The sequence below is a fragment of the Oryctolagus cuniculus genome, chromosome 13 (assembly GCF_964237555.1).
Source record: "Oryctolagus cuniculus chromosome 13, mOryCun1.1, whole genome shotgun sequence".
Lineage (NCBI taxonomy): Eukaryota > Metazoa > Chordata > Mammalia > Lagomorpha > Leporidae > Oryctolagus > Oryctolagus cuniculus.
This window is the reverse complement of record NC_091444.1, coordinates 63,478,409-63,505,887: the sequence shown is the minus strand read 5'-3', so window position 1 is coordinate 63,505,887 and position 27,479 is coordinate 63,478,409. Positions and strand designations below refer to the sequence as shown.

Sequence of the window (27,479 nt, the reverse complement as noted above, 5' to 3'; positions counted from 1 at the left end):
CTACTTCATCAAGGAAATTTTTTCTGACCCCCCCAAGACACCCAGCATAGTGGATGGCACATTCAATGTGTTTTGGATCCCTGGTTTATTGGCTCACTTGCAAACAGAAATTGACAAGAGGCCAATGTGCAACCCAGACAAGGTGTATTAGGGCAGCACTGCAGGCAGAGGTCTGGCTGAACGGCTCCCTGACAAGAGCTGAACAGGTGCCTTTATGGGGTTGGGGAAGTGTGACAGTTGCTCCTTAGGACACAGCATTTCAATCTCCACCTGCCTTGCACTCCGCCTCACCCACCTTTGCACACATCACTTCAGTTTGCACCTGGCTTGGTATTCTGCATAGCTCTGGTCTTTTTTCTTTTCTTTTCTTTTTTTCACACAGCATGCTGAAAATGATGGTGTTGTTTACCACCATTACCCCAGGAATTTCATATATCAGTTATACTGGGCTATTTTGGGCAAGTGTGTGGACTGGGATGGCCCTCACAGGGCAGTGGAGGGTTAGGACCTGGTATTTCTTGTTCCTGATTGGCCTGATTGGTTTGGAACTAAAAATACAGAGTCAGGTCACAAGGTAGACACGTGTTAGGAGGGGCTTGATTCAGTAAGTCCTGTTTCTCTTCTGTCTCAACTATACGCATTGAAACCTGGACTAGAAGAATGGCCCATCTGTTTTGAAGGGCTGTACTGCTTCCTGTGCAAGATGCAGAAACACACAAAAGAATTCTCTCTTGTGCTACTCATAGTCAAGTGGGGAACACAGGAAGATGGTATAGGTCACAGAAAGAGCATAGGTTTCAAATATCTCAGTTATTGGGGTCGGCACTGTGGCATAGTCAGTAAGCCGCTGCCTGCAGTGCCAGCATCCCATATGGGTGCTGGTTAGGGTCCTGGCTGCTCCACTTCCGATCCAGCTCTCTGCTATGGCTTGAGGGAGCAGTAGAAGATAGCCCAATTCCTTGAGCCCCTGCACCCACATGCAAGACCCAGAGATAGCTCCTGGCTCCTGGTTTCAGATCGGCGCAGCTCCAGCCATTGCGGCCATCTGGGGAGTTAACCAGCAGATGGAAGACCCCTCTCTCTCTCTGCCTCTGCTTCTCTGTAACTCTGACTTTCAAGTAAACAAATAAAATCTTTAAAAAACTCCAAATATCTCAGTTATTGAATAATTTAACTTCTCTAAGTCTCATTTTGCTCCTTTGGAGGACAAGATTATTATTATTTTAATAATAATAATGCATGAGATAACATATTAACTAATGCTTAGCTGGAGCCAAATCCACATTGGCTGCTCAAAAATGTTACTTCTTTTCTTGTTTATACTGGTTCTAACACTCTCAACAGGTACAAAGATGCAGACTGTGGTGCATTGGGAGCTCAGGGTAAGGAGAAATGCATTTAGAGTAGATACATCACCTCCCACAACTCCAGGAGGAGCAAACATGAAGGAGGCCTTTTTGCCCAACTGACTAGGAGTGAGCCCCGTGAACAGGAAACCCTGGAAGTCAATCCCAGGACAGTTAGTTTCCAGCTGCTCTGCTTGGCCTGTGTGTCTCAGAATCAGAGGCTCACAGGGAAGGCTACACTAATAATTCATCTTGCATAATAGATAGGAAAAGAAATATCTATTTCATGTTTTAAAGGTCATTGAATATATAACAGCTAGATAGTTGAAGCAAAATACCATATTCATCAGTGAAATAGAAAAGTTTAGCAGCATTCATCTGTTCTCATTTTAAATTTACCACAGTATGTAAATTAGAGGATTTAAAAAAGCATCAGGCAAAAATCTGAGCTAGGTGCGAATGAAAAGCACAATCAGAAGCAAATTTGTGACTGCCTGAAGTGTAAGAGTTTGCCAAATGGGATGGTACTTAGATTTTACTACTAATCTGAGTTTATATAAAGCCAATAGAAAGATCTCAATTATTGTTAAATACCCAGAGCAGGAATTTTCTGCTAAACTGCTGTATAGTATCGGTCTCAGGTTGGCTTTTGTAAACATCTTACTTTATGTACTGAAATTATCACAGGAATACCACACACAAAGCTGAACTTTAAACATACAGTCCCAATCACATATATAGTCTGAAGAAAATAAACCAGACAAATTTGGATGAGAGGCTGAATTACCTGGTTTAAAAATTTTTTTTTCTGCAGTACAGAAAATCTATTTAGCTAGGAACAGCAGTTATTCTACCAACTTAACATTTCAAAATACAATTGATGGCAAGATGTAATAACCTGATCATTCTTCACAGGATTTTCTTACATCCAGTACATTCACACTATATCAGAAATGTACAGAGGCGGGTTTGTGATTCACACTCTTGTAGATCTCAGTGGGCCAATATGTTACATTGATACATCAGCCTACTATTTAAACAACACCCTGTTTGGTTTCCATGGAACAAACTACCTTTAAAAATGAAGGGAACCTATTCAATAAAGGCAAAGTAGAAGTCAAACCCAGGAGTCGAGCATCATTAGATCTGGGCTTTTAAGCTGTGTTGACCTGCAGACTTGGGCTAGAGCCTTGAGCTAGCCAAGAGGTGATTTAGAGACAGATAGGGTCTAGCTATGCTCCAGTCAGAGTACAACCTGAAGGAGAGGGAGACAGATGCTCAGTTGGGTGACAAATCAAACTTAGCTACAAGACCAATTTTGGGACCCCTGGTCTGAATTACCAGAGTCTTAAAAGGCTTTTTATGACTTCCTGGTCCCTCAAGAAGCACAATGCTATTCAATCAACTCTAAAATGGGGAGGGTAATAAACTCTTCTATCTAGTAGGATGCTTTTGGAGGAAGCTGGATCAGAAGCAGGGCAGCCAGAACTCAAACTGGCTTCCAATATGGGATGAGGGTGTCCCAAGTGGCAGCTTAACCTGTTGCACCACAATGCCCACCCCAGAGTATTATGATTAATTGGCCAGTCCCCCTACTAGATTACCTTCCTGTGCTAGGTGGTGTGACGGACATTTTTTCTCCAAGTCCCATTAGGGCAAGAATTACATTGGATTACTTTTTTAGAAGAAAAATGAGATTCAGAAAACTAATCATTCAAAACAGTATGCTGTGTGAGGACCAACTGTATTCCAGGCACTATTCTAGGTAATAGGAAATCAGTGATGAGCAAGACAGGGAAAATAAACAAATGGGATAAGTACAGACAACAGTGGCTTTGGAGTTCTTCAATATTTTGAGAGGCTAATGAAGGATCAGAACTAGAATCTTGCCTGGCATAATAAAGGCACTCAAAGAATAATTGGATAATTGGATCTGCTTCCCAGAAAATAAATGAATAAACATTGAATTTTGTATACATTTTCTGCAGGCTCAAAGCCAATTTATGGATTTCAGCTTAAGAATCTCATTGCAGGGGTAGACTCTGCAGTATAGCAGGTTAAGCCACTGCTTGAGATATCTACATCCCATATTGGAGCACCAGTTTGAGTCCTAGCTCCCCTGTTTCCAATCCAGCTGCCTGCTAATATGCCTGGGAAGTTAGTGGATGATGGCCCAAGTACTTGGGGTTCTGTCACCTATGTGAGAGACTCAGATGGAGTTCCTGGCTCCTGGCTTTGGCCTGGCCCAGCTCCATTTGTTGTGGGTATATGGGGGGAGTCTACCAGCAGAAGGAAGATCTTCCTCTTCCTCCCTCACTCTTCCTCTCCCTTCTCCCTTTATCTCTCACTCTGCCTTTCAAATAAATAAATAAATCTTTCAAAAAAGAGAAGAACCCTATTACAGAGAGAAAGGAGAAGACGTTTATGACAACGATGAACCAAATTAACCCGGGGGAAGGGTCTGAGAAGTAAGAGAAAAATATGACAAAACAGATCATTACAAGGCAACGATATAAGTTCAAAGCTAGAGAGAAATAAAAAAGACAAAATGGAAAATCAGACAGAGGGATCTAACCCTGTTTGGAAGGGTTAGTCAGGGAAACTTCTAGAAGAAACAAAACCTGAAGTGAGCACATTGTTTTACTGTTTACAAAAGTATCATATGCAGTATAGAAAGCTTAAGTTATTAGAAAGTGCAATGGAAGAAAACACACCAATAACCTACTACCTAGAGATCATGTACACTCTAATGCATGTTCTAGTGTGTGTATGTGCATACACACATGTATGCACACCTCCATGTAATGAAATGACAAACATTTTATTTGCCAGAAAGAAATAATTTAGTGATTTGAGAGGTGAGAATCCAAAAGAGTGTGTTAAATTTTATGGGCATTAGGCAGCCTTCTAGGGCAGTTTTTCAAACCCTGCGTTTTGACCCACTAGTAGGTTATGAAGTTAACTCAACAGCCAGCAGTAAGCTTTTTTAAAAAGAAAAAGAAAAAATATAAAATATATATTGAAGAGTCCATAGTAAGGGTAATACTGTTTCATTAAACTTTCGTTTAGTGTGTGTGAATGTATGTTTGTGCATGTGTACACTTGCAATGTTATTTCTTAATGGAGGTTCAGGTTAGTTTGAATCTACATACATTTGAAGCAAGAGCTGGGACTGAGTTGGATTATTCTGCATTATAGAAAGATAAGGAGTTTATTATTCCCAGGAATGTAAGAAGGTAAAGAATTAGAAAGTTATAAGGGAAAGAGACATCAGAAAAGAAGAAAGGTGTTCCAGAATGGAAATACAGCCTAGAAAGGATTGTGGAGATGAGAACTAGGTTTAAGGGGGATTTTGACATTGTACCTAAGGGTTGTGCTGTATAAATGTTCTCATTTTCTTATAATATCTTCAGTAAAAGCAGTGGTTTTCTACAATTGGAGTCTTTGGGGAACTCAGTGTGATGCTGAGTTCTATGTACAAACTGGCAAGGGAAAAATTTGAGTCTACCTGTGTGAAGTAAACAAGATAGATATCTATCTACATTTTATGTGTGTAACACAGCAGGATCATATAATATACATGGATATTCAAAGAGCTCGTGGAAAAATGGAATTAAAAAATAAAAAAATCTAAACTTTATTTCTCAACATAAGCTCCATCAAATTCAAAGCACTTTTGCAAATGATAGTACCAGACATTTATTTCATTCCTAAAAGAACTGTCTCCTGGGAATTTAACCATGTCAATATAGTCCCTTTTACATTATTACACAGAGATAAATTGTTATCCCATAAAGATTTTATAGTTAGGAAACAAAAACAAGTCAGAAACACCAAATCAAGACTGTAAGATAGATAACCTCATGATTTCCCATAGAAATTCATGTAAAATTGCCCTTAATGGGGGTGATGATGTGGCATAGTAGGTTAAGCCTCTGTCTGCAGCACTGACATCCCATATGGGCACCAGTTGAGTTCTGACTGCTCTACTTCCAATCCGGCTCCCTGCTAATGGCCTGGGAAAACAATGGAAGATGGCCCAAGTATTTGGGTCCCTGCACTCACGTGGGAGATCTAGAAGAAGCTCCTGCCTCCTAGCTTCAGACCAGCCCAGCTCCAGCCATTGCAGCCATTTAGAGATTGAACCACTGGATAGAAGACCTCTCTCTGTCTCTCCCTCTCTCTGTAACTCTGCCTCTCAAATAAATAAATCTTTTTTAAAAAATTGCCTTTGATGGCCAGCACAGCAGCTCAATAGGCTAATCCTCTGCCTACGGCGCTGGCACACCGGGTTCTAGTCCCAGTCAGGGCACCGGATTCTGTCCCGGTTGCTCCTCTTCCTGTCCAGCTCTCTGCTGTGGCCTGGGAGTGCAGTGGAGGATGGCCCAAGTCCTTGGGCCCTGCACCCACATGGGAGACCAGGAAAAGCACCTGGCTCCTGGCTTTGGATCAGCGTGGTACACCGGCCACAGCGCGCCCGCTGCAGCAGCCATTGGGGGGTGAACCAATGGCAAAGGAAGAGCTTTCTCTGTCTCTCTCTCTCTCTCACTGTCCAATCTGCCTGTCAAAAAAAAATTGCCTTTGATGAGAGGAATTAGCAGGGACACTGTTATGATGGAGAAGGATTCTCTGGTAAAGCTTTCCCAGGCATTTTTCTGCTGAAACTCTGGGTAACTGTGTCAAAATATTCTCATAATAAGCAGGGGTCATTGGTGTTTGGCCCTCCAGAAAGTCAATAAGCAAAACATCTTGAGCATCCTAAAAATTATCATGACCTTTGCTCTTAACCAGTCTGATATGGCTTTGACTGGACCTCTTCTACCTCTTGGTAGCCATTGATTTGATTGTGTTTTATCTTCAGGATTGTATTAATAAAGCCATGCTTCATCTCCTGCTACAATTATTCAAATAAATGCTTCAGGGTCTTGATCTCATTTGTTTAAAATTTATATCAAAAGCTCTGCTCTTGTCTGTAGTTTGATCTTTCTTCCTACCTTCTCTCCCTCTACTCCCTCCCTTTCTATCTCCCTTCCCTTCCCTTTTGTTTTCTTTCTCCCTCCCTCTACTCTCTGTACTAAAATAATTTAAGAGAGAGAGAGAGAGAGAAAGAGAGAGAGACAGTCTAGGTCTGAATCAAACCCAAGGCACTCTGATTTGGGAGATGGGTATCTTAATTTCCAGGCTAAATGCCCACTTAGGGCTCTGTTCAGACTGATGTCTTAACCTTCTTAGTACTTTAAAGTGTAACAAGTTAATATAACTTTTTTTGGCAAAAAAATGTTTGAAACCCAGTAGTTTTTCATATCATTTTCATGAAGCTTTTGCAGATTCCTCATATACTACTTTCATCCTGTTTCTATATTTTGTCCTATAAGTAAATAGTTTTTTCAACAATTGATTTTGAGAGGGGGATGGGGGGAGAGAGAGAGAGAGCGAGCTAGCAGACAGAGCATGTTCCCATCTGCTGATTCACTCCTTAAATGCCTAAAATGTCCAGGGTTAGACTAGGAAGCCAGGGACTCATTTCAAGTCTCCCACATGAATGGCATGAATTCAATTATTTAGGCCATCAATTATTGCCTCCCAGGATCTGCATTAGTAGAAGTCTGGAACTGGGGCTGGAGCTAGGACTCAAACTCAGGTACTTAGATATGAAACATGGGCATCTTAAGTGGTATCTTTTTAAAAAATTTTTAATGAGCATAAATTTCCAAAGTACAGCCCATGGATCACAATAGCTTCCTCCCCGCCGTAACTTCCCTCCCACCCACAACGCTCCCCTCTCCCCCTCCCTCTCCCCCTCCCCTTGATGTGGGGAGCAACTCGGACTAGACTAAGTTACTGGAATTAAGACTTATTCTATGCATCTGCTCTCCCACAATATGGCGCTGAGAAGGGAAACAGCTTCTACACAGCTGCCTCCAGTTCAACCAATAAACTGTGGGACCTGCTCCTGACTGGAGGAGAGCAGCGTACTCGGCGTGTGGGTAGCAGAGTTGGGATTGGTGGAAGAGGACTATAAAGGAGGAGAGAGACGGCATGCACCAGGAACATCTATCTGAAGGAACACCTGTGCAGCCCCCGAGAGAGCCGGCCGGCGGTGTGCCGCTCCCCTGTGGAAGTGGGGAAAGTGGCCAGGGGGAACCTCCCTTCCACGGAGGTGGAAGGGACAGTATCCAACCCGGGAAGAACCAGCAGCAAACCCGGGGAGGGCCGAGCAGACGAAAGAGCAACGCAGGGTTCAGTGTCGCTCCTCCATGAAGACGGGGAGCGACATAATGGTGCCGTGACTCGGATAGGAAGCCTAGGAGGGAAGAAACGGGAAGAAATGGGAAAATATCGGAGAGAGAGACTAGCAAACAGCCTAGGGAAAAGCCGGACGAAAAAGGTGCCAGAAGAAGCTGTTGAAAGCCTAGGCACAGACTCGGATACGGACTGTGGGGAGAAGCCAGGAGAAATGAGGGAGGAATATTGTTGGAAGAAAACTTAGGGAAACATACCAGGTAGAGAAAAATGTTAGGGAGGATGAAGCCGCGAGTGCAGGCCGAGGCGGAAACGTAAGCCAGCTTGGAATTCTTCAAGTCACCCCGGGGAGCAAGAGGCGAAGATCTGGAACCAGAGGCAGAGACGTGGGCCGCCAGGTTGGAATTCGCCAGGTTAGTCCGGGGAACTTGGATTGAATGCTAGTGGCGGAGACGTAAGCTACGCTGTGTGACTCACGGAAGCCGCCGCGTGCAGAGAGAGCACGGGGCGTGAATAGATAGGGAACGCGAGGCCGTGGTGCGGACGCGAAGGGCGTGGAGACTGCGGAGCACGCAAAGCCGGGAAGCCGCGCAGATGGGAGAAGCACGGGCTGAAGCGGCTCAGAGCCGGGAAGCCACCGAGAAGCAGCCTCGGGGCGGGCGCCGGGAAGCCGCAGGGATAAGAGAAACAGAAGTTTAGAAGTAAAATGAGAGAAATAGGAATGCTGGTAGATAGAAGTAAAATAGGAGAAATAGGAATGCCCGGAGATAGAGAAATAGAGAAAGGCCTCCCCACAACACAGCAATGAGAGAGCTTGGATTCGGTCTGCCTGATTAGGACGATAAGCACCTGCGGGCGGCTAGCAGCTTATGCCGCAGGTCACCGAAGACAGGCACGAATTAACACCAATAAGTCTCCCCACAATACGGCAATGAGAAGGCTTGGGTTCGGTTTGCCTGATTGATAGGACTTGTAAGCACCTGTGGGCAACTCCAGCAAGCAGAGCAGAGTGTGTGCCGCGGGGCACCGAAGACAGGCGCGTATCAACACCAAAAATAAAAAGAAAGGGGGATCTGTGGGGAGCAACTCGGACTAGACTAAGTTACTGGAATTAAGACTTATTCTATGCATCTGCTCTCCCACAATATGGCGCTGAGAAGGGAAACAGCTTCTACACAGCTGCCTCCAGTTCAACCAATAAACTGTGGGACCTGCTCCTGATTGGAGGAGAGCAGCGTACTCGGCGTGTGGGTAGCAGAGTTGGGATTGGTGGAAGAGGACTATAAAGGAGGAGAGAGACGGCATGCACCAGGAACATCTATCTGAAGGAACACCTGTGCAGCCCCCGAGAGAGCCGGCCGGCGGTGTGCCGCTCCCCTGTGGAAGTGGGGAAAGTGGCCAGGGGGAACCTCCCTTCCACGGAGGTGGAAGGGACGGTATCCAACCCGGGAAGAACCAGCAGCAAACCCGGGGAGGGCCGAGCAGACGAAAGAACAACGCAGGGTCCTGTGTCGTTCCTCCACGAAGACGGGGAGCGACATAATGGTGCCGTGACTCGGATATGAAGCCTAGGCAGGGCTTAGTGTCGTTCCTCCATGAAGAGGGGGAGCAACACCTTGACATCAAGATTAATTTTCAATTATCTTTATATACAGAAGATCAATTCAGCGTATATTAAGTAAAGATCTCCACATTTTGCTCCCACACAGAAACACAAAGTGCAAAATACTATTTGAGTATTAGTTATAGCATTAATTAAACACCTAAGAGTAATTGTGTATTAATTACAGAGTTCAACCAATAGTTTTAAGTAGAATATAAAATGCAACTTTTGTATTGTTGTGGCTTCCCCCCACAACCTCCCTCCCTCCCATGGCCCTCCCCTCACCCACTCCCTCTCCCATCCCGCCCTTCATCACGTTTCATTTTCAATTACCTTCATATACTGAAGATCAACTTAGTATATACTAAGCAGGGATTTCAACAGGTTGCACTCACACAACCGAACCAGGTATAGGGTATAGTTCGACTAGTAGTGTTGTTTTTGAGTTTCATAGTAAAACACATTAAGGACAGAGATCCTGCGTGGGGAGCATGAACCCAGTGACTCCCGTTGTTGATTTAACAATTGGCACTCTTATTTATGATGTCAGCAATCACCCGAGACTCTTGCTATGAGCTGTCTAGGCTATGGAAGCCCCTTGAGTTCACCAACTCTGAATTTGTTTAGTCAAGGCCATATCACAGTGGAGGTTCCTTTCTCCCTTCAGAGAAAGGCGCCTCTCTCCTTGATGGCCTGATCCTTCTGCTGGGGTCTTGTTCACCAGAATGTTTCATTTAGATTGTTTTTTGCCACCGTGTCATGGCTTTCCATGCCTGTGAGACTCTCATGGACCTTTTAGTCAGATCCGAATGTTCCAAGGGTTGATTCTGAGGCAGGAGTACTGTTTTGGGCATTTGTCATTCTATGAGTCTGCTGTGTGTCCCGCTTCCCCCGCAGGATCATTCTCTCCCTTTTGATTCTATCTTTCATTATTTGCTTACACTGGTCTTATTTGTGTAATCTCTTCGACATTAAGTGGTATCTTAAGCTAGCCTAAATGCCCACCCCTTCATACATTTTAGAATTCATGGGAGGGAATTTATAACTAATTTCCTGATGGTATTTTGATTATTTAATCTAAAATTTTGATTTGACTATTTTCAGTGTTCTTCCCTGAAAAATAACAATACTGCTTGGAATAATAATTAATAGAACTGGCTGAATGGAAGTAGTATTGTAGTATTGTGCTTCTTTTATTTATTTATTTATTTATTTATTTTTTTGACAGGCAGAGTGGACAGTGAGAGAGAGAGACAGAGAGAAAGGTCTTCCTTTGCCGTTGGTTCACCCTCCAATGGCCGCTGCGGCTGGTGCGCTGCGGCTAGCGCACCACGCTGATCCGATGGCAGGAGCCAGGTACTTATCCTGGTCTCCCATGGGGTGCAGGGCCCAAGCACTTGGGCCATCCTCCACTCCACTCCCTGGCCACAGCAGAGAGCTGGCCTGGAAGAGGGGCAACCGGGACAGAATCCGGCGCCCCGATGTATTTTGCTTCTTATGCTGTGTATTTTTATCTGTTTAGATGCTGGGTCTATAAAGCAGGACTCTCCTGCTTAGCACTATGGACACTGCTAGTTGTAGCCAAAGTGTATTACATAATAACCTGTACAAATGAAAAACACTATCACAGTGCAAGGATGATTGGCACAGGGGTTATGCAAGGCTATTGCAGTGTTAGAAGTCAGAGAGAAAAGTCAGTAAGTCAGATGCAATCTCTCCTCTGATATCATTCTTGACATTCATTTCCAGGGACTTTAAATAATACTTATAAAAACCATAAATCTAGTTTGAATGATCATAGAATTAAGGGACATGTAGACTTGAAAATAAAAACATAGATTTGCAGAGCAAGTGTTTGGCCTAGGAAGTAATCCTCCAGCTGGAATGCAGCAGCCCATATTGTAGTGCCTGGGTCCGAGTGCTGGCTCCACCTCCTCTTCCAACTTTCTGCTGATGTGCCCCTGCTTGACAGCAAGTGTTGGCTCAATTAGAAAGGTCCCAGACACTCACATGAAAGACGTGAATTGAGTTTCTGGCTCCTTTGCTGTTGTGGGCATTTGAGGGGTGAACCAGTAGATGGCAGCTCTCTGTCTATCTCTTTCTGTTTGTCTCTTTGCCTCTCAAATAAATTTTTAAAAAAATTTAAACCAAATGAAGACATGATTAACACATGTCATTCTAAACTCATTGGTTCTTCAGGCACTCTGCAGCTTCAATCCTAGGGATATAAAGAATGCTACTAGGAATTAGACAAAAAAAAAAAAAAGTACAACAGAACCAGAAAAAAAAAAACTCAATTCCTCTCTTTTCCTCACCTTTCATATTCCATGAGCCGCTAGTCAATTTTACCACCTAAATATTCCTCCAACCCATCCCATCCATCCCCTTCTCTTCATCCTTATCCAGGCAGGATCCTATCTAGTTAGTCATCCTATCTAGTTAGTCATCCTATCTAGATAGTCATCCTCTCTAGTTGCCCTGGCTGGGTCCCTGAAGTCCATCCTTCATGATGTAGCCATAGTGAGCCATTCAAAATGTAAATCTACTACTATATCATGTTAAAGTCCTTCATTGACTCCCCAACATCAATAGGATAGTCAGCTCCCTGCAATTTTGATCTTCAGTGCAACTGTTTCCAATCTCCCACTCCATGAATTTTTACCTGATTATAGTTCCTCCCCAAAGCTTGTCAGTTTTCTCCTCCAGAATTTTCTTCTAGCTTTCCAGTCTGCCAAGAATGCATCCTTGCGCATCCTCTAAAGTTACGTTCTGGCATCCCTTCCTCCAAGAAATTACTCAGCATCTCCCAGGATGGATATGTGCCTCTGTATTGTGACATCATGTCACTACATGCATATGTGTACTAAGCACCATGCATATCTCTTCTAAGACAGGCCAGAGAAAAACCTTTAAACCTCTCTTTTCCCTATCAGAACAAGGATTCCTAGAAGTCAGGCAAAGTTCCAAAGCCTACAAAGTTCCTATCATGTAATAGATATGCAATCTCCTTTATATATGTTTTGCTTTGAATGGACCAAGCTACACTGGAGTTTAAAAAGGTTGGAAAATAGCTAATAAAGCCGACTGTGTTCAAATCCTAAAGGCTTGGTGAACTGATAGGAGGTTATATATATATAGAATCAGCCTATATTAACATTAACCCATTACATAAAATTAAAGTAGTTCCTAGAGAATTGTTCATTAATTCCACACAGATTTATATACTGGAACTTTAAAGACTGATAATGCATGGTTCATAATCTCATGAGGAAGAAGGACATGAAATGCCATGATACAGCGCTAGAAAATAGATATATTTACTATATAAATAAGAGGGAGTGACTACCAGCCTAAAATTTGGAAATGTTGGCATCTAGTAAGAGCTCAAGATTTTATTAACTCTACTTTACCCCATATTCTGAAAGAGTAGTTCTTATGTGAGAGGTCTAGAGATCAGGTCCAAATACATACAAGCCTTTTCTTGGAGTCCTTTATTCTCTGTGTTGAAGTGAAATCTAGAATCCCAAGATGGGACTGTAGACCTGTGGGAAAAGGGCTAAGGGGCTGCCTGGGCTATTTCACTTGCTACCTCATAGGCCTCCCTGTTCTAGGCAAAAAAACCAAAAGGAGTCAAGTACTCTTGTGATCCAGTCAGGCCCAGCAGGAGAGAATCCTTACCACAGTGGCATAATTCAGAAACAAGAAATATGAAATGCAACACTAACATGATACGTTAGGGCCAAGTGGAAAAACTGAAGCATTTCTAGACACGGGTCACAAAAGTAATTATTTTAAAGTAGAAAAGATTCAGAAGTTAGAAGTTAAGTATGTTTGGTCTGGACAAGAAATGATATTCTCTTTCCAAGGATCATCTTCCAGGGGTTGCTCTGCCTGACCACATGACAGAATACAAGTGTTTCTGAGCCTCAATTCTATATTATCCTTTCATTTATGATAAAGAAACTATTAGCATTATACAAAAAGCCAAACTTTGTTGATTAAGAAAAAAAGTCACAAAAGTTGCACATTAACAGTTATTTTTAAAATATATTGTACCAATGTGGAAACCAAAAGCTTGGAAACTATATAAACTCATTCAAAATGACTGTCATAAAATATGTAAATTTAAAGTCATTTATATAACTGCTAATAACCTCAGCTCCATTAAACATGATCTACAAATTTTGAAAAATAGGGACCAACAATAATGCCATGAGTTGTAAAATGGCCTTATAGACAGAGGGAACTGTTCTAGTTTTAATGAGGTCAAAGCATATTTAATTGTTGTGATTAATATTTATTGAATGCCCATGGGATGCATATCATTATACAAACTTCAGCTTTACATTTTTTTAACTTTTATTTAATGAATATAAATTTCCAAAGTACAGAATATTGATTACAATGGCTTCACCCCCATAACGTCCCTCCAACCTGCAACCCTCCCCTTATCCACTCCCTCTCCCCTTCCATTCATATCAAGATTCATTTTCGATTCTCTTTATATACAGAAGATCAGTTTAGTATACATTAAGTAAAGATTTCAACAGTTTTTTTTTTTAATTTAAGATTAATTTATTTATTTGAAAGGCAGAGCTACAGAGAGGCAGAGGCAGAGAGAGAGAGAGAGAGAGAGGTCTTCCATCCGCTGGTTCACTCCCTAATTGGCTGCTATGGCCGGAGCTGCATAGATCAGAAGCCAGAAGTTAGGAGCTTTCTCCGGATCTTCCCACATGGGTGCAGGAGCCCAAAGAGTTGGGCCATCTTACACTGCTTTCCCAGACCATAGCAGAGGGCTGGATAGGAAGTGGAGCAGCCGGGACTAGAACCAGCATCCATATGGGATGCTGGCACTGTAGGCGGTGGCTTTACCGGCTGCACCACAGCGCCAGCTCCATGTATTCTTAATAATACTAATTAGATACACATATACTCATTCTAAGTAGGTTTCTCAAATATTAAGAATATAGATGAGAAGTTGTATGATATTTTAAAAAGCTGTAGTCACATATCAAGTTATGCTTTTGTACCATTTTTGCTCTTCTACAGTTTTGGAAAACTATAAAAGATTTATTTAAAAAATGATAAAAGATGATAATAAAGAAGATAAAAAGGATTACAAACTCATTCAGTGAGTATCTTCTAAGTTCTAGGCACAGTGCTACATGAAAGAGATACAAAGATGACTAGGATATGGTTTCTGTTCTAAAGGAGTTTATAGTCTAACATTCAAAGAATAATTATTACATCTTATCTGTGTGGTCAAGCTATTCTTTCAAAGTGTTAAGTAATGCAGATAGAGTAGTTAAGGAAAGCTGTGCTGGAGAAATGACAGCTAACCTGGTAAGTTCAGGCAAGAGCACCTGGGTGGTGAATTCTCAAGGTCAAGGATTAAGTCTCACGCATCTTTTTAATCCCTAAGCTTGCCAGAGGTCCCTGTTTTTCACAGTTGAAAATCAGTAAATATCTTAAGATTGTATATACGAACAGTGAATAAATGAATTACCACCCATTTTCTATTTATATTCAGAAATGATTCCCAAGAAGAAAGAGCCCATGAGAGTATTTCAGGCATGGAAAGCCAAGACACTCTGGAAAAACAAAAACAAAAACAAAAACAAAAACCTAAATGAAAGATCTCTGCAAGTGAGATCCCAGTAAAAAGAAAGGGCCAGCAAAGAAGGAGGTACCTTTCTCTGAAGGGAGGAGAGAACTTCCACTTTGACTATGACCTGGTCTAAATAAGATCAAAGTCGACGAACTCAAAAGGCTTCCATAGCCTTGACAACTCATGACTAGAGCCTCGGGAGATTACTGATGCCATAAACAAGAGTGTCAATTGTTAAGTCAACAACAGGAGTCACTGTGCACTTACTCCTCATGTAGGATCTCTGTCCTTAATGTGTTGTTCAATGTGAATTAATGCTATAACTAGTACTCAAACAGTATTTTACACTTTATGTTCTGTGTGGGTGCAAACTGTTGAAATCTTTAATTAATATATACTAAATTGATCTTCTGTATATAAAGATAATTGAAAGTGAATCTTGATGTGAATGGAAGGGGAGAAGGAGCAGGAGAGGGGAGGGTTGCAGGAGGGAGGGAAGTTATGGGGGGGGAAAGCCATTGTAATCCATAAACTGTACTTTGGAAATTTATATTTACTAAAAAAAAAAAAAAAGAAAGAACATAACAACCACCACCACAATATCTTTTAAGAGCCCATGAACCACTGGAAAAACCATGTTTACTCTCTTTGCTTATTACAGTCAGGTAAGTGGTAACAGAGAAAACCAAATCCTTCAAGACTGGTTTCTATCCAAATCCATTCCTGACACAGTCTGGTAGTTTGGATTAACCACAGCTGAAGCTTCACCTGTGGACAGTAGGCTCCCAGTGTTAGGCAGAGTGGGTGTTTACAACAACTACATCCAGGAGCAGCAGCATGAGTCAGAAATCAAGGGCTTGGGCTGGCACCGCGGCTCACTAGGCTAATCCTCCGCCTTGCGGCGCCGGCACACCAGGTTCTAGTCCCGGTCAGTCGGGGCGCCAGATTCTGTCCCGGTTGCCCCTCTTCCAGGCCAGCTCTCTGCTGTGGCCCGGGAAGGCAGTGGAGGATGGCCCAGGTGCTTGGGCCCTGCACCCCATGGGAGACCAGGAGAAGCACCTGGCTCCTGCCATCGGATCAGCGCGGTGCGCCGGCCGCGGCGGCCATTGGAGGGTGAACCAACGGCAAAGGAAGACCTTTCTCTCTGTCTCTCTCTCACTGTCCACTCTGCCTGTCAAAAAATTAAAAAAAAAAAAAAAAAAAAGAAATCAAGGGCTTGGTAATCTCGCCACACACTAGACTGTAAGTGAAGATAAAAACCAAGATAGGGATAGGATGGGTGAAAGATGATCAAAAAGCCAGGCAGAGACTATTCAGCTCCTCTGTGCAGTGCCACACAGGGCCATTTGCATGATTAAGTTGCTGACATGTCTCCAGCAACAGCCCCACAGAGAAGTTCGTAGCCATAAATGCTCTCACACTTATCTGTAAGGTTTTACATTTTTTTCAAATTTTTTATTTACATTTTAAGTAAAGCTAACTCAAAATTTAAAAATATTAATAATGCCTAAAGGTTTTAGTATGCCATTATACACTCTGACTCTACAAAAAGTAGATAGCTTACACACTACGTCAGAAGATTTAAACATCTAGGCATTGGCATTGTGGCATAGTGGGTTAAACCAACACCTGCAACGCTGGCTCCACTTTCGACCCAGCTCCCTGTTATAGCACTTGGGAAAATCAGCGGAAGATGGCCCAAGTGGTTGGGCCCCTGCCAGGAATCAAAACCAGTGTCTGTATGGGATGCCAGCACTGCATATGGGGGCTTAATCCACTATGCCACAGTGCAGGTTCTGCAGCTGCTCCTCTTCTGATCCAGTTCTCTGCTATGGCCTCAGAAAGCAGATGGCCCAAGTACTTGGACCCCTGCACCCACATGGGAGACATGGAAGAAGCTCCTGGCTCCTAGCTTCGGATCGGCACAGCTCCAGCTGTTTCTATCTGTGGAGCGAACCAACGGATGGAAGACCTTTCTCTGTCTCTCAGTCTGTGACTCTGCCTCTCAAATAAATAAATAATATCTTTAAAAAACCTAAAACATCATGCTACACTCCACCATACCCATGCCCCCTTTGGGCACAGCAAGTGTAGCAAAGTAATGAACAGGCAGCTACATAGAACTCTGTGTGTGTATGTGTGTGCACATGTGCATGTGTATCTGTGTGTATGTGAGGCAGTTGTGTGCTATAACAATCTGGATAAATACTAAGACCTAATTAAGAAAAGAAAATGAAATGAATGTGCAGACCCCTTCCCTCTGCAAAAAAAAAAAAAAAGATAAAATGAAGAGTGGAAAGACTATATTCAGACAGTTCAAGAAAGAGAAAAAGTTGTTCATTCATTATTTAGGAATGAGACTTAGTGCACTGATAATTTTAAAAACCAAGCATAGGTTCTTTTTTATTTTTTATTTTTAAGATTTATTTCTTTATTTGAAAGGCAGAGTTACAGAAAGGCAGAGGCAGCGAGAGAGAAGTCTTCCATCCGCTGGTTCATTCCTCAAATGGTAGCAACAGCCAGAGCTCCGAAGCCAGGAACCAGGAGCTTCCTCCAGGTCTCCTATGCGGGTGCAGGGGCCTAAGGACTTGGGCCATATTCCACTGCTTTCTGAGGCTACAGCAGAAAACTGGATCAGAAGTGGAACAGCCAGGACTTGAACCGGCACTCATATGGGATGTCAGCACTGCAGGCAGTGGCTTTACCCTCTATGCCACAGCACCAGCCCCAGGTATAGGTTCTTAATCCAAGAATTTAATTGGATCCATTTTGAAACCATTTGCATTTTAAGCAGTATAACCTAAGAAAGCAGACTTTCCATGACTTTCAGCCAGGAGCAGATTAGCTTCCTGAGAAATCATGGCTACAGCCCCAAGCATCCCTAACTGGGCAGCAGGTCACCCAAAACTGCATCTGAGGGTGACTCTTTGGTTGGACAGTGGTCACTGCTTTCACCAAACAGCTGTGATGAATGTGCATGGTGTAAGAATGATTTGCTGGCCCTGCTTCTAGGTAGGGTGGGGCTGGCATTCTTAAGCTAGGGATGGAGAAAGCAAGTAGAGAACAAAGTTCCCATTCTCCTGCCTCCAGGTCGGCTTCTCTCTGGGACGAAGGGAAAGATTATGCATGGAGAATGCAATGCAGACACTCTGATGAAGCCACTTCTTCTGCTGTACATCTTCACTTTTCTGACTCTAGCAGTTTCTCCCAAAGGACCCTAGAGGTTCTCTGAGTAGACTGCCACTTACCCTGGACACGTTCCTTCTCTCTCTTTTCAAATCTATTGAGTGGTGTCCACAGCACACCCAATATGGTGGACACTGACTGCTCAACTCTCCAGCACAAATGGGCACCTCTGCTCCCCCGAGTTGTGGTATACCTCATATACCTTCACAAGTCAGCTGCGTTTTTTTCCCAAGCCTGTTTACACTGCTTACATAAACATAATTTAATGTTTAGTGAACTCAAAAATATGATGGTTAAAAAAAAGAGTTGCTGATTCTATGAAAACAAAATGGGATGATTTAAAAGATTCAACAAAGCTGAATTTTTAAACACACCAAAAATGTCTGTCAAATTAGGTGTGTGTGAAATAAATGTCAAAGACTTGATGGGGAGAAGGTCATTAAAAGAGCGAAGTCTGCACAGAGGCTGCTTTCCAAGCTCTTTATGTCCTCAGTTGGTTTACAGAGACTCACATCAGGTGCAATTTGGATGTGGTTAATGCAGGAAAAACAATGTGACATTACAAATCAGGTGATCCACACATAAAAAAATTTCCTCTGTCATGATTTCTTGATCTTTGAATTAAGTATCTAACTCTGGTGTCAAGTGTACTGGAAAAGACACCTTCTGTTAAGCATTTCATTGTTTATGTCTACTTAGTATTTTTCTTTTGATTGTTAGTTCTAGCCCATCTCCCTACGTCTGGGAACATATAGATTATTGAGTGGGTATAACAGAAAATCACTAGACCAGAAGTCAGAAAACAGAGCCTAGTCATCAGCTGAACTATAGTCTTGGAGGTGTAATCGCATCTCTTTGAGCCTCAGTTTCCTCATCCACAATGCATGCGTTGGGGATGGGGATGGAGGATGAGAGTGCATGACAAAAGAAGTAGGACCAGATAACATCTCTGGTCTCAAGAGTCTACAAAATGCCACCCTAGGCTATTTGGCTCAAAGCACAAATAGCCTTCCTTAAAACATTTTATTGGTCTTTAGGAACACACTAGATAGAAAATGTTTGAAAAAAAAAAAAACCAGACAAATTCATCTATTAATGTTGAAAATAAGTAACTCTCCTAGAGAAAAGTAAAATCTTTAGAAATTTTAATTAGAAAGGAAAATAGAAAGTTACTTGTCATGTAAATAATACAATAAGATTGAAGCTATCAACATAAAATTGATAGTTGATATCTTTATAATTTGAACATTGAGAAAAGATCTATGTTACATTTTGGAGTGGGCATTTGGCCTAGCTATTAAGATGCCGGTTGGGGTTCCTGCAACCCACATCAAAGTACTGTGGTTTAATCCCTGACTTCAGCTCCTGATTCCAGCTTCCTGCTAATATTGATTTCCCGAAGTAGTGGTGATGGCTCAAGTTACTGGGTTTCTGCCATCTAGGTTGGAGACCTGGATTGAGTTCCCAGCTCTCAGCTCTGGCCCCCAAGCAATTGCAGGCATTTGGCAAGAGAACCAGCAGATGGGGGCTCTCTGTCTCGCTGCTTCTCAGAAATAAATAAATAAGTAAATAAATAAATAAAGTTTAAAGAATGATGTTACATCTTAAATGGCAGTGCACTCTATTGAAAACAAAAAGCTTTTGGAACAAACTTTTTACTTTATAGTTGCAAAGTGAATTACAAAGCTATGGTTTTGACAATAGCATGCCATATAAAATTGTTTAAATAATTTCCAACATTAATTCTAATTTGACAAGTATAAAATTAAAACAATTACAGATTGGAGAAAATAAATTGTCTGATGAAATGAGTGCCACCTTCTTTAAGATCTTTAATTCTATACAGAACTAAAATAAAGTTAACCTCAAGAGTCAGTTTATGTTGAAATCTTTACTTAATATATGCTAAATTGATCTTCTGTATATAAAGATAATTGAAAATGAATCTTGATGTGAATGGAAGGGGAGAGGGAGTGGGAGAGGGGAGTGTTGTGGGTGGGAGGGAAGTTTTGGGGGAGGGGGAAGCTATTGTAATCCATAAGCTGTACTTTGGAAATTTATGTTCATTAAATAAAATAAAATTTAAAAAAAAGAGTCAGTTTAAATCACACCTGACTGCATTATCAGAAATGTGGCTTTTCATAAATATATGTTTCTAGCTAAAAAGAAAATTATGGGAGCACACTGTCTTACACATTATTTTTATATTTATTTCATCACCATTATTAATTAAAACCTCCTTTTCGGCACAGAAATTATACAAGCTAGATGCATATATAAAGATAAGAAATTTAAATCTAAGTACACATCGTCTTTTAAAAATAACCATTTGCCATTTGTGAGTGGGGAAAATAACACAAGTGTAACATCCAGCTTAGATGCTGCCTTGGAGTCTATGTCAATTCAAGTTTTCTTTTATGATTCAGCTATCCCAAGAGTTCCAAGAATCTGAAAATATTTCATTAGAAATTAATGTGTTATCCACACAAATGGCAAATATTGAAAAGTAGAAATATAAATAAAAAATAATAAAAATAGTAAGTCTACTAATACTGAAGAAGCAGGCAGACAGGAGGGGAGGAGAGCATGTGAAAGGGAGAGAGATTTTAAACATCCGGTTTCGATTCTGGACCGTTTATGGAAACAGACAGACACAGTAAGCGGAAGCCAAATATATTCTCGGGCTCTGACAGGATTTGTTTTCTATCTTGTCATTATTTTTACTATATTTCTCCTAATAATATTTCTCCATCCTTCTAGATTTCCTGACCGACAATACCAGTCTCATTATGGGCTTGCAAATGAGAACAGTGGAGGATTCAGGCGAGTTCCTGGGGATCGGCTGCCTTTCCAGGCTTCTTGCTGGGGGTGTGAAGCATTCCCAGGAACTCTTCAGCACCGCGGCACACAACCATGGCAACCTCACCCCCACCCTATGCATCCTTCCCAAATCTCTGAGCATGATTTTCTTGGGATCCAACTCAAACCCCTGGCAGAACAATAGGTACCTGGTCTATTGCAAAAAGCTCAAGATGAATGAATGATGCTCATTTCACTAATGCTGGCACAAAGGCAACAAATCAGCGTGCATCTGCTTTGTTTGCCTTTTTTTATATATAAGAAGTAGTTTATCTCAACACTTTTAATTTAAATGACACTGAGAGAAAGTCTCATTGCTTATCAAACATGCAGCCATGAACACGCACTTGTTCCTACATCACCAAAGATAATGAGGGAACTATTGTGAAAATATGAAAGATTTGTTTAATGCAGACTATAAAAAAACACCTCTTTGCATCAAAATAAGTGTCTCCCTTCATTGCACAACTGATTATTTTCTATAGAATTTAAATTGTACATAAAATTATAATTGTGCCTTGTTTAATGTAAATTGATTGTCTTAATTATTGGGAAAGGATTTGAATTTTAATGGACTACTTTGCTGGAGCTATGCCAAGCAAATCAGCAAAAACTCTAACAGCTCTAACTGGAGGTATACAGCCACACATTTACAGAAATCAAGAAGACTATGTGGTCTCAAGGATTGATCCTAAAGTGGTCTGAAAAGGCTAGAAAGCTTTAGCGTAAAAGCTGTAACTTCCAGTATTAGGAAATTCTGTGACTGTGAGGCTGTTATTTGGTTTCTCTTTCTGAAGAAAAATCACAACATCTACATATTAATAGAAAGCAGTTTTGTTGTGATTTTAATGTCCTTTCTTCCTATAGATTAGCTAATCTGTGAAAATCAGGGCTTTAACCTGAAGGCAGCACCAACATACAATCCTGCAGGAGTGTGTCATGCAGGCATTCCGACACACTTGAACGCTACACTTGAATATCCAAGGAAGGCCACCCCAGGAAGTTGGCTGCAGATACATCCCGGCTGCATGCCATATAGTCACTGCTTGACATATCTCCTTTTTATAAATCCAGTGTATACGAAGTCCAACAAATCTTCTCCACACTTACAATCACAGGCAAGAGCAGACCTTAGCCGTTTTGCTACCCAGATGGCTGCAACATTTTTATAGTTAAATTACAACCAGTGATGCCGGAGGTATAGATACACATCTGCCCGAAACTGCCAGTCTTCTAGGATCTTTTTCACAAACCCTCAGCCTCAAGAACACTCTTGATAAAGGTGTAAAAATCACCTCTGGGTATAATATGAACCATTTACTACACAGCCAAATTCATACCTCAGCTATTAACCATCAAAGATTTACTTTAACTGCTATAAGTTTGAGATATTTTAGGAATTGAAAATACAAAGTTTTAATAGTTTCAGTCTTGAAAGAGCCTCTTTTGCCATGGAAAATTACAGTATTAATGTAGGCATATATACAGATGCTAGGAATAGAGTATAAATTAAGATTTGGACTGGTGAATACAAATTTCTTCTGTTATTCATCAAACTTTCTTGAATGAATTTCTATGGTGATAAAGAATCAAGTTGAATTAAATATTTATTTCTATATCAAAGTTCAGAAAGCCTAGAAAGGTCCATAAATTTTTATCAAGGACAGTTGTGATTGATTTCTTTCGAAGTGCTGATCTAGCTTGTATAAAACAATCTCAGTGTTAACATAATTCAAAGTCTACAAGATAAATCTGTATCTATCTATCTATCTATCTATCTATATATATATTTAAAAGAACTCAGAGTTTTCTAGCAACTAGATAGCTCATTAAAATTCCATGATTCATAATTAGTAAGCCTCAGATTTTGGATTAAAGTTGAATAGTGTGAATTTTAATTAAATGTCATTCCCAAGGCATACTATTTTATTGTATAAGAGTAGGGAATCTGACCAAAGATTTCATTCCAGAAATGAAGTGGATATTCTGAAAACTAAGAGCCAGAGCAACACAACCATGAAAAGAGAGAGGCGAATAATGTAAAGTGAGTGGGAGGATAAGACAAAAAAAGAAGAAGAAGAAGAAATAGCAAATAAGTAGTGCTGACTGGTTAGGAAGCAGCATGAATGGCATTTTTGGCATCTCAGTACCCATCCTTCCCGTACCCACATTTGCAGAGGACTGGATGAGCTCCACTTAGCAGCCAGAGTCAGCAATACATCAGCTAGATAGAGGCCTACTTTCTTTTAGTGACACATTTGCCCAGCATATGAACATTACAATTTATATTTAGTGGACAAGAGTGACTCAAAAGCTACTCCAATGCTGTTTTTCTGTATTTATATAAAATGCCTTTTTAATAACTGTTCTTTAAACTAATGTATATTTTCCAAGGATGATAAAGAAAAAATGGTTCTTCCCATGTTCACATACCAAAAAAGTTATTTCATGGATAACAGCTATTTTAAAAAACCAATTGATTTCTGCAAAACAAAAGTCCCTCAAGTATGATGATTTAACAAGATATTATTACCATAAAGCCAAATATCCTCTTTAATCTGTTAAATTTCTATCACCAGCAGACTGCATATTATACATGATCAAAACAATGCAGGAAGTTGTTTTTTATCCCCTGCATATATGCATTCAACTAAACAAAGAAAAGCACTTTTTAAAAAGCACTGAAGGCTTGCTCTCCTTATGTAATCACTTCAGAAGTTATTTTATTCAAAATTACCAAAGAAAAGTCAAAAGACTTGGTATCCTACCAAGTAGCTAATTCATTATGTTCAACTTAGCTTGGATTTCAATCTTTTGTGCAACATCAAAGAGCTAAAAGAGCACAATGGGACACTGCTGCCTAAAGAGCCTCACAAACAGGTTCAAGTCCAAGTCAATGGCCTTTTAGCCATTGCTGAGAATTTCGGCAATTCTTCAAACTGACTCACAGGCACTCTGAGAGGCACACTGAACTGCTCTTTCCAAGCCAGGTGAAATAGGTCTACCATGGAACAAAACTCTACAAAAACATCCTAAAACTGAGCATTTCCAAAGAAAAGTGATGATTTTACAGTCCTATCAGTAGAGCTGATTTAATTTTTATTTTTAAAATATTTACTTATTTATTTGACAGGCAGAGTGAATACACACACATACACACACACACATGAGGGAGGGAGGGAGGGGGAAAAGGGGAGAGAGAAAGAGAGAGGGAAAGGGAGAGAGAGAGAGAAGGAGAGAGAGAGAAGGGAGAGACAGGGAGGGAGTGAGGGAGGGAGGGAGAGAGAGAGATAATCTTCCATCTGCTGATTCATTCCCTAAATGCCCACAACAGCCAGGGATGCTTTCAGTCCAGGCTGAAACCAGGAACTCCATCTTGTTCTCTCACATGTGTAGTAGGGATCCAAGTACTTGGGTCATCTTCTGATGCCTTCCCAAGCACATTAGCAGGGAGCTAGATAGGAAGCATAGCAGCTAGGACTTGAACCAGTGCTCTGATATGAGATGCATGCGTTAAAAGCAACAATTTAACCTGCTGTACCACAACACTAGCCCCTGGAGCTGTTCTGATTTTAAAGGAAGACTTGATAGTTTGTGTTCTTCTTTTCCTTTGGTTTATTTTTAAATTAGTAATGATTTATCATTAAGTATGTATTGCAAAAGTAAACTCAAAAACTGTGTCATTTAACAAAAAACATATATAATTTTCTATGTGCCAGGCAGACTCCAGTTCATTTAAGTATCATAGCAACCCTAAGATGTAGGTGTATCCTTTCTCCCTTTTAACAGATGGAGCACCTAACTCATTGAGAGGTGAAGTAACTTGCCCAAGGTCAACAGCAGGCTCAGTGGTGAGGCTGGGATCAGAACCCAGGCAGAATGGCTCCAGAAGCCCCATTTTCTTAACTGTGCACCATATGTTCCATTAGTAATTAAAAAGTCTTTTTAAAAGCTCATTTAGTCTTGTGGCAACCTGGGGAGATCTCTAAGGCACATTAGCCTGAAAAGCCCCTAGCAGAGAATTTGACTGTTACATGTAACACTGTCACTAGCAACTTGGAATGGAAAAATCTGCCAGGGAGCTTCCTGGACTTGGATTCTGGGAACCTGGAGTCCAAGCCCGACTCAGAGGCTGGCCTACTTAAGGGCTGCAGCACAGTGGTCAAAAACACGGGCTCTGGAAACAGATAGCCCCTGCATTCCTAGACTTGCAATGCCACACATTAGCTACGTGAGCTTGGGTACATTCCATAACCTCTTAAAGTCTCAGTTTCCCCTCTACACTGCTCTCATGATGAAATTTAAAATTGCTTCTCTGCTACAGATTCTTTACTTATAAAAGTGCAGTCTTGTGTTATAGATCACAAGGTCCTGCTATCTACCAGATACTGTGATGCCATGATGCTGATTATAATATTTATATTGATTACAATAATATTCTATTACATTTATTCAGCACTTATGTTTTCCCCAAAATTTTCATATATGTGATCTAACTTGATGCTCATAACTTTTCTGCCTGGTATTTAATTCCTGTTTTATGGATAAGGACATTGAATCTGAAAGAGTTCATTTGGCTTATACAACTTACGAACTTAGAGCTTTTGCCCCCTATCCAAAGTTCTTTGCTATGATAACTTGAAATGGTCCACTACAGACACGACACCTCTCTGCAATAAGCTTACAATATAATTAAGGAAGTAAAATAATTTGAAAAAATAGAAATAAATGCTAACTGCTCCAAGATCTTGGAGAGAATGGAATAGCTCTCTATGGTTTGAGTTTTTAGGCAACTCATACCAAAGAGGATCTAAGGCGTGGAATGCAGAGTGCAGGCTTGGTCAGAGCTGAGAAGCCAAAGTAGGATTCTATGGGGAAAATAAGGAAAATAAAATAGACAGACATTAACCAAAGACACAATTGCAGGAATATTCACAATCAATGACAGGTAATCCACGGCTGTGGAAGTGAAGAGAAGCAGAGCAGTACAAAAGATGAGGACACACATGAACTCTGTCAAGCTGTCCCTGAGGCTGCTATCATCTACTGTTCTTATCCAGGACAGCTTTATCAGGTCTCTCCTGGGCCTTGCTGCTGGCTGCTGTTGGATGGACTGACTCCATGGAGGCCTTCTTGGTTCTGCCACCTGAAGCTCACAGCACACACTTCAAGTCTTGGTCTTCTTCTGCCAACTGGAGTCCAATGACACATTAAATCCTAGGATTTAAGATTCGCTTCCTGAAGCAGCTGCTGAAAGGACAGGCAATGTAATCTTAAGTGCAGGAAAATCATTTCCCATGGGGAACATTTGGAACCCAAGAGATGGGAAGAAGCTGAAGGAATAAAGTCTCTCTCATTCCTCCTCCAGTGAGTCATTTGGAGGCAGTTTCTGTTGCAGCCTATCCAGAAACATCTGTCTGACTATGACTCTGTGGCTTATCATGAAGCAGTTGCCAGTTTGGTAACACATGATCTCATGCTTTTCCATGTTTTCTGGCCCTTTCCCTTCCTCTCATTGCCCTGAGATTGTAGCCAAAACAAATATTAGCACTTAATCCTTGCTTACATTCTCTGACAATAGGACAGAAGGAATTGGTAAAATCTACACTGAAATCACCCATTAGTTAAAACAGGTATAAAAAGATACAACCACAGGAATAACTCATCATCTGGTAATGCAAGCAGAGTAGTGAAAAAGTTAATAAACACAAGTATCAGAAACAAACTATAAGTGGGATGGGCTATGAGAAGCAGAAGGCTATCAGGGAGCCAACTCAGGCTCAACAGGTATGAGACCTACTAACATCACAGAAATGTCTCTCTCCTGGTTAAAACTCTTCAAAGACTCTCTTCTTACAAGGTTCAAGTCCTGTTCTACTTCTGATCGCAGCTTCCTGTTAATAAATACCCTGGGAAGAAGCAGGTGATGGTTTAGGTACTTGTGTCCCTGTCCCCATGTAGGAGACATGGATTGAATTCTTGGCTCCTGGCTTCCACCTGGCCCACATTCATGTGTTGCAGGCATATAGGGAATGAACCAGCAGACAGAAGATTTCTCTCTGTCTCTATTTTCTTTCAAATAAATTGAAAAATCAAGTATATTCAAACATGGCTCCTAGTCTTCCTAAGGATTTATTAATAATACTTAGGATAACTATATTTTATTTTTATTTATTTATTTATTTGACAGGCAGAGTGGACAGTGAGAGAGAGAGAGAGAGAGAGAGAGAGACAGAGAGAAAGGTCTTCCTTTGCCATTGGTTCACCCTCCAATGGCCGCTGTGGCTGGCATGCTGCGGCCGGCACATCGCGCTGATCTGAAGGCAGGAGCCAGGTGCTTCTCCTGGTCTCCCATGGGGTGCAGGGCCCAAGCACTTGGGCCATCCTCCACTGCACTCCCGGGCCATAGCAGAGAGCTGGCCTGGAAGAGGGGCAACTGGGACAGAATCTGGCGCCCCGACTGGGACTAGAACCCAGTGTGCCGGCACCGCAAGGCGGAGGATTAGCCTATTGAGCCATGGCGCCGGCCAGGATAACTGTACTTTAGAGATTATGTGTTAAGCCCAATTGACTTATAATTTTGGTGTAATTTTGGGGGAAAGGGATACATTTTCCAAGATATTTCTGGTTTTCA

The 27,479-nt window shown here is 41.4% G+C and overlaps 1 protein-coding gene across 38 annotated transcripts in view; it reads right to left on the bottom strand.

Moving 5' to 3' along the window:
• Positions 1–27,479, bottom strand: part of SDCCAG8 (SHH signaling and ciliogenesis regulator SDCCAG8) — a 270,085-nt gene that overhangs the window by 48,911 nt on the left and 193,695 nt on the right. For 4 of the 38 annotated variants that reach the window (XR_007909718.2, XR_007909716.2, XR_007909722.2 and 1 more), the window contains one exon: positions 11,855–26,095. The exons of 32 other annotated variants lie outside the window; for them this stretch is intronic. The gene's annotated coding sequence lies outside the window, so the exon portion shown is untranslated. The remainder of the gene's footprint in view (positions 1–11,854; positions 26,096–27,479) is intronic. 2 more of the 38 variants (XR_007909720.2, XR_007909724.2) reach the window with 1 other exon arrangement.